Raw genomic sequence first — 16,819 nt, 5'->3', positions numbered from 1 at the left:
TACTCGACTAAATGTTCACTTGCCAAACTTCTGGGACCCTCCTGCCCAGCTCAGAGACTCAATACACACAGGAAATCAATTTGTGCCTCATCAATGTAGCTGTGAGGTTACAGGTCAGGATTTCCTTCCCAATATGTTAATGCTACAATAAGAAATTACAGTAGTATTGTATATCATCTAAAGACAAAACCTCCTTTACTATGCCAACAAAACCGTCAGCTACTGAGAACCTTAGCTTAACTGCTGAAATTAATCTCTTTATAACTAATAGAAGTCAGAGGGGACTTTATCATTGGATTTCCATTCACTTACACAACCTGCACGCAGGGTGAATAACAGAGAAAAATAAAATATTGTAGCATTTCTAAAGGGAATGACTGCAACAGAAGACCAGCTTTAAGCATGAAGGTTTTCCTTTTGCAAGTAGAAAGCATGGTACCAAACAGGTTGAGTTAATACTGTTTTTGCTGGTTTTCTGCCTTGTCTCTCAATCTTAAGTCAGCTGAGCAGCAGCTTTCTTAGTGGGAAAAAACAGGAGGAGGTCAGGCGGAATGACCTCCCTATTTTGTCTCCCAGTGGCCTGCCTCCCATTTACTACACCTTTTGACATCCTTAAGTAGATATCTCTTTAAGTGTTCAGTCAGTAAAACAAACTGAAACGAAAGCAAAGGAAAGGGGGATGGGGAAAAGAGTATACACTGTAGGGCTCAGATTGAATATAAGGCATGCACAACCCATAAATGCTGTATCTTCCTTCTTCAGTCACAGATCAAAAATAGTCTATTATTGCAGGTATTCAAAAAATACTAATTTAGAGTTTGCTACTAAGCTACTACTGTTTTCAAACTGTGTCATTGAGTGTCACTTGGGAGAAACAGGCCATATTCTAAAATAAGCTCCGGAGTTACATTTCACAGACTCTATTCAGATTTGCTAACTAAGCAGCAGTATTTTGGAAGTTATTAAAATTAACTTGACTAATGAACGAAGAGTGAGGAATGTTGGTGTGTACTGTACTTAATGATTCCACGCAATGCATATATGGGAAATCAATTCATTGAGTAGTTGTGGTGGAACATATGTGAGATGTGTGATAATGGGATCTATGGCTTGGAGAATATTATTTCAAGACTGTTGTGGAAAAGTTCCAGATGTTCCACAAAACTTTTAAGAGCTTTTTTCAATTTGTAAATTACACATTTCCCATCTCTTGCCATTATCCATTAATTAGCCAGTTTAAATATTATGTTATGAAAAGAAATTCTTAAATAAATATCAGATGCAACCCATGCACTTTAAATAATCAGGAACATAAATTTCAACATCCTTTACTGGTTGGATATACCTGTTTTCATCTGTAATCCCTAAAAAAGAAAGCTGAAAGATGTGGTAGGGATTTAAGACTGCAATCGTTGGTAAAGCACTTTACAAGAAAATGGATTTAAAAGATTCAAATAGGACTATGAGCCATGCTCAACATATCAAAAAGCTGGTGAGTTTTTAGTTTTTCAGAATTCTTATTCATTTCTTCTCTGATTGTCACAGTGCTAAAGCTGATCTAAAGTTCTTATGTTAATCAGTTCATTTCAACATCCATAAAAACTGGAAGCTTCAAGTACACAAAATTTTTCATGAAAGAGTAAGGATTTTAGGAAGATCAGACTCATATAGCTGTAATTGGGTACATCTCTTTCTTTCAAGTTTAATTCATTTGAATTACATTCTTTTTTTAAAATTTGAAAAATGATATTGTCTTTCACTATCTTTTTCTGAATCTCACTGTGTAGCTCCCCACCCTGCACATTTTAAAGCAACTTCCCAAGCAGAAAAACTACTTTTTTCCAGTATTTTTTTATTCATTTTAATACAAATCAATCCCTACTCAGAAAAAAATTCTTGGTAAACAAATTATTACGCTATTGTTTTAATCAGTGAAATGTGTTCTATTGCTGCACATACTGCCTGGTTTATGAAAGTCAAACTAGGTATTAGTACTGGGTCAGATGAAAGAAAAAGGAAAGTATTAAGAAATCAATTTTTGTCAGTAAGGTGAGCAAATATGAATGAAATACAGAGATAACTGGCTTCAGATGTGCTAATAGCAAAAGAATTCAGAAAAAGTCAACATCAATGATATATTTAAAGAAGTAACCAATTCACATCCCAGAGATCTGCTAAAACAAGTGTTAGAACATGGCACTGGCATGTACTGGGAGAAGGCAAGGCATATTGCAGACCTGAAGACTCTGTTTCCTTTGAAATTAAATCTCCTAATAACAATTAATGGGACAAAAGATCCTACCTGGATCTGGACAAAACATTTTAACAAACTTTATTTTTTTCAGAAATACGCTTCTTTGGCAAAGCCAAGCATTTCTGCAATGACACATGTATTTATTTATAAAGCCTTTGATGGGCTGTGTGGTTAATCTGTATGTTTTAAAACTATCTTTTTTAGGGAAAACACAGGATTTTTGTTTGTTCCATGAAACCAAGCAGGTGCATCAGCATAATGCTGCTCACCTATTAAGCCCTTCCAAAAGGAAAGGTATTTTATCTCGGAATTGACACTGTGATGACACGGCTTCTGAAGTGAGGTTATTCAGGATGCCACGTGCAGGCAGACGGAGTCCAGGACAGCCCTTCCATATGCAAACATTACTCTAGAAGCAAAGGCATTGCATTCTCATGGTTAGGCAACCTGACAGCAGTCCCTGTCTATTCACCAGAAGATTCTTTCTCTTAGATATCTCCTTTTTGGAGCAAGGTGGAAGAATGGAGGAATCAGCCTCTGCATCGCTAAAAACTGTGTATGAAATTCTGAAATTTTAGAGCACGCTGTTGAAAATATGATGACAGGATACATAGTCCAGATACTGCAGATAAAACCATCCCCAAAGTATTTAAAATCCTTTTTATTAGGAACAGCCTTCCACTTTAGTTGTATTAAAAGAGTACATTTATGTTATGTTCACTTTTTAAACTTCTGATGATGATCTGATCATAATTTTTTTTATTTTTTTTGTCTGCATTTGACAAATGAAATTTCTTTGCATATTTAGGTAATTCTGTTGCACATTTTAAAATATGCTCTGTTTTCTTCTAGGAGTAATTATTTTAAGATTAGTTTACATAAAGGAGATACTAGTAACATATTTTTCTCTTCAGTGGTTAACACATTTCTTAAACTGGCCTTCTGAACTTGCCTTTTTCTCTTCAAAATGTGCCATTAATTCCTATTAGGGAGCTACTAGTAAAGAAAATTGCATGTTAACTTTTATCAATCTGTATGAATAAATGTTAACCATTCTCAGTTAAAAGCTCTCCTTTTAGCTCCACTCAAGTGAAAACACCTAAAGCAGTGCACAGGTTGGCAAATCATTCAGAAGATTAATGCACTTAGGCCTGTACAAAGAGTCAGAGATGTGTATTAGCATTATAGATTTTAATTTGAAATGATGTCAGTCTTTTCTCAGCTGCATTGTAGTGCAAGGACTGCCATCTGCTTATAATAATGAATCTGACAATCCACGTAAATGTGATTTGCTGCTCCTTTTGCCAACATAATGGCCTGGATATTGATCCTAATGGTGGAGCAGTTGCTGCCATTTCATTCAATAGAAGTGGGAGGACAGGGTGCAAGAGTGAAATTTCCAGGACTTCTGCTGGAATGACAGCTAAGAACAGAGCTGTGGGGTTTTCAGTATGAGAGGGGATGTGGATATTCCTCATTCTCAGTTTTCTCCTGGAACGAACCATAGAAAAAATCAAACAAACAAAAGTAAAAGTGAGTATCCGTAAGGAAAAGGAGCTCACAACAAGAAAGAGATAAAACAACCCTCTCCCCCCCATACAGCTGCTCATTTTTTGCTCCTGTTGTTGATGACAATCGAGATGGTAATGGCAGTGGGGGGAGTGTTGTAGTAGTCTCTGCATTGTAAGGCAAGTTTGGATCCTGGCAGGGACTTTTCTCTGCGCTGTGAGAAATGAGATGTCTGAGGTGCAGCATTTTATATCTCTCTGTAATTTCTTCACAAGCACTTATACCCTTGAAGAAAGGCACTCGATGGCAAAAGCTGAGTGCCATTTAGAAGTCACAGATCTTAGAGGGAAACTTCTCTCCAGCTAATAGTAAATGCAGGCATTTCAGGCCTGCTGGTTTTATCACCGCAGTGCAGAATTGCAAGTGTCCCTCAGGATGGTTTTCCTCCAGGAAATGGAACCCGGTTTCCTGGGAAGTGCTCAGACTCCGAGCTGTCTAGAAGAGAGACGAGGGGCTATTTCCCTAAGCTACAACAATTATTATGTCTAAGTTGATTCTAACTCCACTGTTAATGTGATTTGTGCGGGGCCCGACAGTATTACAGTACCTTTATAAGAGGGTGCACGGCTGTTTCCATGACAGCCAGAAGAGGTAGGGATGGAAAATGCCATTTGAGATAGCTCAGAAGTGTTTGATTGGTACAAGACATAAGGTCAGCAGCTTTAAGGAGTAAACTCCTGTAACACTCAAGCTGATTTTCTTTAAAAAGTGGAGTTCACAAGCATTGGCATGTTAATTATTAATAGATTTTAACCAAAGCAGTTAAAAGATAAAGATGCTGTTAATTTTACCTCAGCCAGTTCCTGGACCAGGCAGTGTGACCTCAGTGACTGAAATACTAATCTCCGTGGCTATTTGAAGTGGTTGCTCACACCTACACTAAAATTTTTCAGCATACCAAAGAGCGATATATGAAGCAGCTTATATATAAATCCATTCCATAAGTGTTCCTTTACTTTGAACAGCTTTAACTGCCCATTTTTCAACTTTCATTTCTAACCTTGTAGATTGTTATATTTATAAACGGAACAGACACTGCTCATTTCAAGATATCCCCAACAATCCATCATCTTCATGTCATTTGATCTCCTAGGACTAGAATTTTGAAAAAGTGTTCTCAAAGTGTAAAACTACCTACAAGTAAGAGCTGCAGCGTGCATGTAAAATTTCTGTGTTATTCTATCAACACTAACCACACAGCCTTGATTTAATATACTACATCCTAGACTACCTTGCATCCTCTGCCTTAATTGAAGGAACAGGCGTTTATTGTTTATTTCCCAGAGAACAGTGCAGCAGTGAGCAAAAGCCCAGTAAGAGGCAGAGAACCTACACAGAAAGGGAGGGTATGAAAGAAATAGAATAAAAGAAAAAAAAACTCCCAAACCCATATCCAACAAGCTTACATAAACAGCATAAAAATTTACCAAATCAGCACAAAACGTATTCTTCTGTCTTTTAGCCGATGATTGGTGATAATGAAAAACACCAATGATACTCAGTTGACAGTCAGAAAATCCCACCTGCCCTGAGGCAAGTAGGCAAACAGAATTTGGCATAACCATAGAAAGGCATTTTTCTCAGATACTTATATAAAACTGAGGTGACTTAGTACTAATGACAGGCTCTTGTGTGACTGACACAGTACATCTCAAACTGAAACACATCTCAGAACGGGGGAGAAAATTGTTCTCCCATCTTCGTTCCTATTATTCCCCTCCAGTGTTTCTGCTCAGGTAGCAGCAGACAAGCACCTCTAACACAGGCCCTTAGGTCTGATGCCCAGTCCCCTCACTTAAGTGAACCTTCATTTCTCTACGCCGAAGACCTGCTTTCCCACAGGTGTTCCCCTGTGGGCTCTTCTTAGAGCTGCATTGCCGCTAGTTTTCTTTTTCTGAGAGGGAAGGTCAGGTTAAAAAAAAAAAAAAAAGAAAAAAAAAAAGTTAAAATTAATATCACTCCAGAATTTCCCTGTGTGGAAATCATTAGGTAAAACCTGTTTGCAATCAGAGTGGATGCTTTTAGAGGATGTGTGTTGGATCTGGATGTCTTCTACCCTTTTTGTTTAGTACCTGTTAGCCATATTTCACTACTGTTTAAGCTACTATCAGCTATCCAGTACAGCTATCCAGACGCATATCTTTTATTTTGATTCATCCTTCATAGGAAGAAGAGTAACCATTTTGGTTAGGTACAAACCAGTAGGAAGAAAACTTGCGTTCCAGTCCCAGTTTATGAGGCTGTATGGGTGTAAGCTGCAGAATCTCATGACTATCTTTTTCATATCTCAATAAAACTGCTTTAGTAGGCACACTTTTCTGGGAAAGAGGAAGACCATTAAAACTGAAATAAATGTCTTTAAATCTGATGAAATACTTCTATTACTTTGGACATCTAGATAATTTCTTTCAGATTACAGCAATAATGTTTGTATATGCATGTGCGTGTATATAAATAAATAAATAATCAATATATGTAGCCTACCCATATAGCAGATGTTCATTTATAGCTTGGGCATATACCTCAAACTAGATAATCCAACTTCAGGAAAGAGCACTGTGAAAACTGTTCGCATGGTGACAAACACAAAAAACTTCTTCACGGATTGCCAAATCTTTATTTCAGTCCGAAAGGAAATATTATTAGAGAAAGAATAAATGTTCAGCTGGGACTGGAACAAGTACATCTGTGCAAATACAATAAGCGCAAATGATGTGCAGCTCTTAATATGAAGGTACCCTACCAAATCTCTCCCAGATGACAAGTGAATGTAGATCCACAGCAGCACATTGTCCACACTGAAGCAATACCCATAAGCATCCACATTTCTCAAACTTACTGTTTCGGGCAGCATCAGCATCATGTCCTTCTGAATTTTTTTTCTGAGAAGTGGAAGAACATCAAAAGACCTAGAATACTATCCTGCAAGTTAAAACAGAAACGCAGATTTTCTACGTTAGGTTGAGCAGAAGGGGGTCTGGACCTGTGTCAGCCCTGAACTCTGCCAGCAGTCCCCTAAGGGGCCACGACAAAACAGACTTCATTTGTCTGACAAGAAAGGACTTCGTTTTGGAGAGACCTTTCAAGGCTTCTGTCCAGGAGAGTTATGGAAAAAAATTAGTACATTCTTCATTTGTAATTGGCATTTTTTGTGAAACTTCAGTAAATATGCGGTGTATGATTATACCTCCCAGACCATCTCATCCAAACCTTGCCTCTCTTCTTCAAATTAACAATACTGCCTTTTTAGTAATCACAGTTAAAAACACTGACTGGGAAGAGCCCATTTTTGAGTTTACAAGTATAAGAAGCCAAGAAAGTCTTTCTGCAGGAAAAAGAAGGAAAAAAAAAATGTTTGTCAGTGTTTCTTAATCAGCAGAAAGGGAGCAGCTGTCAGCCTGCCGGAATTCAGAATTTAGATGAGCTGTGAGGCCACACTTCTGCTACCCCGCATCTGGTTTGGAAACAAAGAACAACCTGTCTTTGGTTGCTCTCATCTTGTAAGTACAACTACCGCGTAGGTAATTAACACTCCATGATAAAGGCTTGGTTTTGCATATCTTCATTTCTACTGACTCTTCCACAGTGTAATTCTTCTTCCCACCTGCAATTAAAACAAAGGCTATGCAGAGGAGAGGAAACCTGAACTTTTTCTGATGTTGAGGTGAAGTGAGGTAAATTTACTTTTTTGGTTCATTTCCTGGAGAACACACCATGGTATACAATACTTCAAATGTGTTTTTTAATTTTATCCTTAAAAAAAGAAGAGTGCTCCTTCCTTCCCTCCCTCTCTAAAATGTTGAGAAATTAACTTTCTTTGTGAAGTACATAATAACTAATAGCAGTCTTTTTAAGACATCCTTCAAAAACAAGAGGTCTTGGAATATATTGGTGCTATACAGTGAGAGCAGTTCTATTCGTTCGCTGTTGTATATAACATGAGTTCCGTTGTGCTGTCTATAAACTGATGAATAGAGATTCACCTCCACAGGGGAATGAGATTTCTGCTCTCTGCTCCCCATTCCACCTACAACAAAGTCCAGGCACAGAAGTCATTCAGCACCGCTGTCTACAGGCCCTGCGGTGAATACCGGCCTTCATGGACAGCAAACAGATGGAGGGGAGAGACTCTTGTCCTCCTCCCTAGTTCGAACATCACATAGGGTCAAGACAACCTGATCCTCTATGGTTTCGGCCCATGAACTCATTCTGTGGACCATGGATTTTTGAAAGCTTGTTAAATCCAAAGTTGCAGCAGGAAGGACGTATTAAGGTAACACTGTCCGTAAGATAAAGAAAAAAAAAAATCGTAAAACTGGGATTGTTTATTTTAACACTCCTGATTGATTGTTTTTTTTCCTCTGTGATTTTAGGAAGTGAACCCAAGTACAGAGGCATCTTACAATCTTGTAAAGTGCTTCTTAACTCCTACTAAGGAGACTTTGTTTATGCATTTTCACATAAAAATGCTTAGAAAAAGGAAAAAAATTCTTAGTGAGTCAGCTAACCAAAGTTTCCCAGTTATGTCTTTGGTTTTTTTTCAGTTTTAGTTTTTCACAGTCCTTTTCTGCTTAACTGCCAAATGAAAGATAAGGCTGTCATACTGTCTGAGTAACAAAAGAAATACAATTTTCCAACACTAAAGTGTACTGGCCTTGTGCCACTGTTAAAATTAAATTTGCCCAATACCAGTTAGCTGCAGCAAACATTTTTATGGCAATAGTTGGCAAAGAGAAGAGAGATTTCTGGGGGTTTTTTTGCCACTCCATTTCTCTGAAACAATGGCAAGAATTGACATTGTCTATTCAGTGTAGAAGACAGGCTGTCAAGTAAAGCAAGACAAATGTGATGTCCTGACTGATTATTTCCTTAGATACTAAATCAATGAGCTTATTATCACAGCAATTACATTACTAATGTAAACAGATGCTATGTGTAGACAACTGGTTAACAATAAGGTAGGCAGAGTGTACTATTTTTTTTCTCTTACACAAAAAATTATTTGAAGCATGTTATATTACAAATAACATTCCATCTTCAGTTGAGATACATCAGTTAACTGAATATATGCTGTATCACATGATTTTAAATGTAGGAGAGATATACTGTAAAGGAGTAGTCATTTTTCACACAATTAAAGTTGAACTTGTGTAATCTTTATTATTACCAGCATTAATGTTCTTGTCTATATCAATCTGTAATAAAATTCAGGGATTCTGAATTAAAAAAAGCAACACTACAGTTCTGCCCACAAATTAACTCTGCCAATTTAGTCTCAGTGCAACTTGTTATGTAGTTTAAAATGAAATTAAAGAAAAAAAGCAATATCCTGTACAATGGCTAAAATTATTTTCACATAGCTCAACTTGAACTTCCAGTCTATACTTCTATTTCATTAATAGTTATCTCTAAGTTTCTAAACCCTTCTCAGTTCTGGTCATTGTATATGGGCTTTAGAGAAATCTGGTGTACATAAAATAAATCATTATAAATATAGCAGCATTTATAATGCTATGTCTTTATAGTAGAAGGTAGTTCCTTCCTATAAAACAATTCAATCGGCTCCTAAGCTTCCTGAATACAGCTGTGTATTCAGTATATATATACTATTCAGCCAAAAAAGTAATGGGGAATGGGAGTAAATTGGTATGTGAGTTCTGTAAGAAAGGACCATTAACCAGTATTTGACCTGATGGCAGGATACTTCTACACTATACTGTGGTCTTTTAATTTGAAGGAGTCTAGCAAGTACTAATAATGAAGATAGGGAGCTAGTCTAGATGTAACAGAGATCGTGTCAGAAAACAATTTGTCAGAAAACATTGTTTCACCAAGTGCAAAACTTTTCATGGGAATGCTGAGCACTTCACAGAGCCCTCGCCACAGAGAATTTTGACTCCACTGAATGCAGACAGTGAGAAACTTCAGAAATATTTTGTTTCCCAAATTAGATTAAAAACAAATGGTAGATAAAAAATTCCTGCAATTTCTCTTTTCATCACTGTTATTGAATATATGACAGTGAAAGAAGCAGTCATATTTCTCCCTACTCTCCTATAGAAAGAATTTTCACAGAAATTTTTCTGCTCATCATCATGCTAAATTAAAAAAAAGTTATTTTCTAAGGCATTTTCGAAGCAGTAAGATCTTTTCTGAGCCATTTAGGAAGCCTCTTTAGGAAAACTGCACTGTTTTGTGTACTTTGTGTTCTATAAAAAGCTGAGTACTAATTGAAAGTAACCAAAAAAGAAACATTTCCCCAAAGGTCTAGGTCAAGTAAACTACGAGTTTGAACAGCAAAAAATGAGCTAAAAGTTCTTACCCCCAGTTTTAGCCATGGGACATTTTTCTCTGTGCATATTGCAAGAGTTTATTTTCATGAGATCTTTCAATGTTCTAACATGGTTAGAAGGAGATCACTTAAGATATTTGCATTCTACAAACCCATTATATATATGTACACGTGTACCAACAACCTCAAAGTGCCTTTTGCCGGTCTGACGCCTGATTCTGTACCACTGGAGAGAGAAGTACTGGCACTACTGCATCACTGAAGAGTGGGTGCAGGATTAACCTCTTAGCAACAACACACTCGAAAACCCATTCACAGGCAGCATATGATTTTTACTCTTGTCAACAAACTGCCAAAATATATTTTCCCTGGAAAACAGTCAAAACCATTTTTCCTGTGTGGAGCCTGATTTCCATCACAGATATCGGCCCTAGCTACTTATAGTCATACATATATTTTGTGTTAAATGTATCATCTGGCATTTTTCATTCAGAAATAAACCATTTCTGTTAAATTTTTAAAAATTGCTCTGTAAGAAAACATAGAGATCAAGTGGAAAATGTTGATGTGTGAAAGAAACCAAGGGTAAATTACAATCTTATTATGGAATATCTAATACAAAAAAAATAGCCTTAAATTGACAAATAAGGAAAATGAGAAACGTACTTATTTTCAGTAGTAAAAAACCCTAACACCTGGGTACACCTCTGAAAACATCAGGGAAGTTTCAGGTGAAAGACTGTATCAAAGGTTAGTCAGAGACCACTCACAATTAAAGAAAAAATAATTTGCAGAAGTTCAAAATTCATGAAGACTTCTTTATGCAATAAATAAATCTTCTACAATATAATTTGCATTTATTACATGTGGCAGATACATTGCAGTTATATCTATTTTAATATCTGTTAGCTTTGGTACACAGTATTCGTCTCTGTCTTCAGAGAATTTCTCTCCCTCCCTCCTGCAAAATTTAATTCTGTCGCTTTTGAAACACTAGAACAAAATGGCTCCTTTTTAAAGATAATTGTTGATGAAAAATAATATGTCTTTGTTTAAAACCACAAACTACGCATATTATTAGTTATGGTTTCTGTTCTTTGTGACTGAATACCTCACTGGCTTTCCATATACTGGTTTCTACTGCTGGGATGCACTGCTGATCCAAAACACATACGAGGAAGATGAGAGAGCATTCAATTCCTCAGTTTACTCAGAAAATAATGATAAGTTTGGCTCAGATTACTAGGGAAATATTGTTGCAATATTTAGCTGTCACCTTGTTTTAAAATTAAGTGTAATCTGAAATCTTGGAGAAGGGGGATGAAGGGGTCAAACTCATGCTCTCTCTTTTCTGGCATTTTTGAAGTCTTGAGAAAAATGTTCTGGATGTGAGTCTTCCATTTAAGGTAAAGAACCATTGTTTTCAAGAAGAAATGTTAGTCAGTATTCCAGTTTTCCTCATGCATATTTCAGGGTCCATTAATTTCTGATATTATTATTATATAGGATACTATATGCTGTAGCTTCATAACTTCAATGTTATTACAAGAGGGATAAATTATTCCATAAGAACAAACTGAGACCAAGGAGTTTTGCCATATTCTAGCACATGTGGAATCTCTGTTGCTGTGTTTTCGTAATATATATACATTTTACTAATTGCATGCAGCAGCTTCTTTATAGTAAAAATATTAAAACAAAAAGAAACCCAATCATTTTAAAAACCCATCATTTTTACACCTCTCAAAAAAGATATCATATTTTACAGACACAGCTGACTAATATTTTTAAAGAAATGGCAGTATTTATTTATTACTTCTATCAGTGGTTAATAAATAAGATAAAGGTTTTTAGTTTTGTGGTTTTAATTTCTTTTAAAATCATGTATTATTACATTGGACGTAATAAATCAAATGGTTTGCTATCTCATCCACTATCCAAGCGGTTCTATTGATCGGTGATGAATGAGTCCCCAAATTGCCTACTGTGTGCTCTATTCATGCACACTGGAATGCTTGTTTTAGCTACGCTTATTGTGAGACTGAAAAAAAAAAAAAAAAAAAGACAGCAAAGCTGCAGGTGTGGGAAAATTAAGAAGCTTTGCCAAGGAAGGTCAGAACCTTGGATGTGCTGAACAGCTCTAAAATACTCTTAGAGATTGACTTAAGGTGTGAGACATCTGCCTTTCATTTTCTTACTGTATCTTAACTCAGACAATTGCGAATCAAAAACTAGAGGTCTTTTTAAAGTTGGATCACATACTGAAGAACAAAAGGAAATCCTAAAGTTGGCTCAGGCAACAGTGGTAATCATATAGAAAGGGAATATTCTTTCCTTTCTCGCCTTTCATTGTATATACGCTACTCAACAATGTATTTATAAAAATAAGTAGAAGTCCATTTCCTCATGGCTGGTTTTCTGCTTGGCTCTTTCACACTCTTCCAAAGGCTTGCTTTTAGCTCATCACTGCTCACAGCATTGTAACCTCGGTGCAGCACTGAACACTCTTTGTGCTCAGAGATGACACACCAGGTCCTATAAATGACACAGAGCTGAGCAGTCTTTAAATCAGATTTGCTTAAGTGTGCGCAATAGCAGACAAATGGCAGAGAAGCTGATTTTGAAGCATGGCTTCAAGAGAGCGAAAATATGTCTCACTTTACCCTAAAGATAAATTCCATTTCAACTTTTTAAAAGGACAGTGTTTGGAAAATAAAAATGATTAAATAATATTCTACCTTTCTTTTTCTGTGGTCAGCAAAAACAGGCTTCTCCTTTATGCTCACAGTCAGGAAAAACAACAGTTGTTTCCATCAGTACATATACAGGCAGCAAAAAAAAAAAAAAAAGGTACTGTGTGCTGTCTTTTTTCTAGGATGTATTTCTTACAGTCATTGGAAAAGACAGGTATTCGGAGCCAAATGCTCTATCATGAATTTAAGAATCTGACTGTAGGAATCCTTATTTAAAAATGTTGAATCTAAAATAAAAATTCAAAATAAAAATATAGATTAGCCATTTTTTTTTCCCAAAGGGTTGATTTTAACAAATAGCAATGGTGGCTCCTCACTTCTGGAAACTTGACTACTAATAGATTCTTAATATGGATTTTAGGAACTAGATCCTATTTCTCACCAGTCTTTTGCTTTCCAGTGTTATTTGTCCCGTACGAATCTTAAGCAACTAGATTTAAATTTGTGTTTGATTTAAGGTAGAATTTCTACACATTATTCCTCTCACTCCAGTGTATTTTTGGATATGGAAATGATCCACTCACTTTTGCATGGCTCATGGCTGTAGAGAGAAGGACAAAATGGTAGGGACAGCTTGAAGCACTTGAAAGGAAAAATATAAAAATTTAACTATGAAAAAATTACTTTAAAGAAAACTATTAAAATCACTTAGAGTTTTAGAATAACAATGGCAATAATAAAGCATGGAGGAACTACAATCAGGTCACAGTGGTTAAAAGTTCTGGATTAATTACAGCTTATCGCTGTCAGATTTTTCAGACTGTTTTCCATTTCTTTAAATATTTTCTCATGGAGCTAACCATCCCAATCTCTCATCCAGTACAATATGCATACATGTTCGTTACAAAATAAGCTAAATCCCCTTGCAGCATTCAGTAGTCCAACATTTTCTGGCAAAAAACTACAGGAAAAAAATTGAAAAATTTAGGAAAAGAGATTCTGGTTTTCATTTAGGCGGCATTTGCATTTCTAAAAATTTCAAAATGCTACAGTGTTTAGAAACTACATTCGGTGATCCATGTGTAACACATATCAGTTTTCACATCACATATATAGTGACAAAAAATAATTCTAACATCAAACATCATGTTTAGCAAAATACAGAACGGAAGTCAGAAACCCCTGAGTTTTACATCTGTCACTGCAGTTCTAGCTTTTACATTTGAACATCTCTCCCACTGTCCTTGACAGCTTCAGGAGAGATTTGACTCCTATGCCTGCCCTCCACCTTTGCTCCAGCAAATGACAAATGCAGACAAATAATCCGTAGGTGCTCATGGAGCCACAGTCACAAACAATGAAAGCCACTTAAACCAGTCATGGTGCAGTATTTCCTACTGTATTTCAGAATCCAGGTAACACATGTAAGTCCTAGCTCATGGAACAGTGTTGCCTGGCTTTCAAAGTCCAAATTTTGATTTGTCCAAGCCTAGATTACCAGCAAAGCCTCCGCGCACTTCGTACAGCAACTGAAAGATGTTCATAGTCAAGCTACTGACCCTCTGATGACTATTAGTCCTAAAGGCAGGACTGACGACATGGAATTTTTTACCAGGTTGGCCAGTATTATGATCCTTAATTTACACAACTTGCTTTGAGTCACTGGTTTGCCAAGGTGAAATAGTTCTTGTAAATATCTAAGATTCTTAAAAACATAGGTCTGACTTTCTACAGATCAGGTATGTTGGACAACTACTTTCTGAAGGAGACATTGAATCAGAACCAACTAAAATTCTTACATTTCTGTGTTATTGAAAAAGTAATTCCACTATGTAACCTTTAACAGTTAAGTTTAACCATGCACAGATGCAGCTGCTACTAAAACAAGGAGCAGAATTCATTCCAGATAGTCATTATGCTAGATCTTTGAAGGCTACGGAGGAAATGAGCATAGAGCTTCTAATAAAGCGTTTACAAGCCAATTATGAATTTTGTGCATTTCTAGACTGGAAAGACTGGCTACTATACTAAGACATTCAAACCAGCTAAAGAGTATTATGCATACATAAAGTAACATGAAATTGCAGCTTTCACCACAGTATTGTACATTAGTATTTTATATTTAACATGGTAAAGTTGTACATGAAAAGGCATATTCTGCTGTGTTTACCAGGAAGGAATGGTTTTGCCACTCAGGGATGCATTATTTATTTATTGATCAGGAGAAGAGATACCTGAAACTGTGACTTTCTCAAATTATCCATCTTTGCTACCACTGAGTGAGCACCGGACAAATGATACTGCCCTCTCTGAAATCAGCACATAGGGTAATTTACTGATAATTCTAAGAGATCTGTGGAAATGATCTTAAATTAACATCTTTGCTCAACGCTCAGAGCACTCTGCAGAGGATTAACTGAAACCTGAAGCAGCGAGTGCCAGTCGCAATGTCACGTGCATTCTGTGTACCCATTTCCGTCCCAGATTGCTGAAAGGCAGAATATCAAGGGCAACAAAAAAAGTCATGACAAAAATGATTTTAGATTCCCCCAGCCTTTGTCTCCAGTCAGAACCAGTGAACCTCTGAGCAAGTAGGAGCAACACCAGTAAGCAGCCTTTCCTACAATACCAATGAATCTGCTTTACAGTCTGAGATATCCACATTTTGATTCATATTCACACCGTTTCCCACTTTTTATAAAGGTGACGGAACAAAAGGTCCTAACCTGAGACACAATTTTTGCCACTTTTCCAGCCTGGCAAAGAAACTTGTTCTGTGTTGATTAATCTTATATCTAGAGTCAGAAGGAACCAATGGATATAAGAAGTTCTTTTTTTCCACGTTATGTTCTTCAAGTATGCTTAAACGAGACACAATAGATCGCACATTTCAATTACTAAAAAATGCACAAGGTTGGAGTCACACGCTTTATAACCCTCAAAAACCCATAAACAACACATAAGTAGTATTAAACAATTTCCTTGGCCTTAATAGCCTTTATTGCCTTGATTCTTTCTCCTCTATTTTTTAAAGCCAAAATCAAAATGTTTTGTTGTGTTGATCTTATTTTCATTGTAATTTACTTTCAAGCTGATTTTGAAAGCTGTTTTAAAGTTCTAACTTTACTGAAAAAGCAGCTACTGCACAATAAAATCCTTGGGAAGAAATGTGATTTATGCAGATGAGTTTGTTAACAAAATTTACACATAAATGAGAACATTTTTTTCCATTCCGGTTGCTATTACAAAGAAACACTGGGAAGTAAATTATCTGTAGAAGAGTACAAGATAAAAAATGTATTAAAAGCTGTAAGAACGAAATTGAAATGTCAAACATAGTTACTTATAAAAAACAGGTGATAGGCTCCTCGTAAGCTACCTATTAAAAAGAGTAATCAAAGTGAACTAAAATGGCTTTAGTTCTCCCACCAAACTTGTGGCTCAAATTCTCCACAGGTTTATTGCCTGTTTGCAGAGTTTCATTCGCTTCTAGGCAGTGCGGGCTTTCTGAAAGTTAAGGCTATATATAAGACTCTTTATTACCCACGTACATAACATTTGAATTCTGCTACAGGTTTTCACAAAACCCAGATAAATGCTTCTCAGCACTAAGATTTTATGCATGCCATAACCGTGATGTCCCGTAGCCCACAGAAGAGGGAGAAGTGGCGCAAATACGGATTTTAAAGCCGCGAAAGGCTGGGAAGCCAAAACTGGGAGACGAGGGCGTTGCGACCAAGGCTGCTCCTGGCTGCGGGACACTTTTCCCCCCCCTCCCACACCCCCAGCCCATTTCCAACCCCCAGTCCCACCACCCTTGGTTGCCTTCTGGTGGGGTGGTGACGCCTCCTGCCCGGGACCTGCGGCCCCGGGACAATGGGGCCGGGAGCGTAAAGCATAGCGCTGTGACCGAAGCCTCCTCACCGGCAGGCCTTTTCAAGCCGATGGGAAGTAGGGCCACTTGAGCTGGACATGGCTGGCTTGTCAGTTCCTGACAACAAACTGTGTTTG

The sequence above is a fragment of the Haliaeetus leucocephalus genome, unplaced genomic scaffold, assembly GCF_000737465.1.
Source record: "Haliaeetus leucocephalus isolate CR32 unplaced genomic scaffold, Haliaeetus_leucocephalus-4.0 Scaffold915, whole genome shotgun sequence".
NCBI lineage: Eukaryota > Metazoa > Chordata > Aves > Accipitriformes > Accipitridae > Haliaeetus > Haliaeetus leucocephalus.
The sequence above is the reverse complement of the archived record's forward strand: the minus strand, read 5'-3'. Positions refer to the sequence as shown.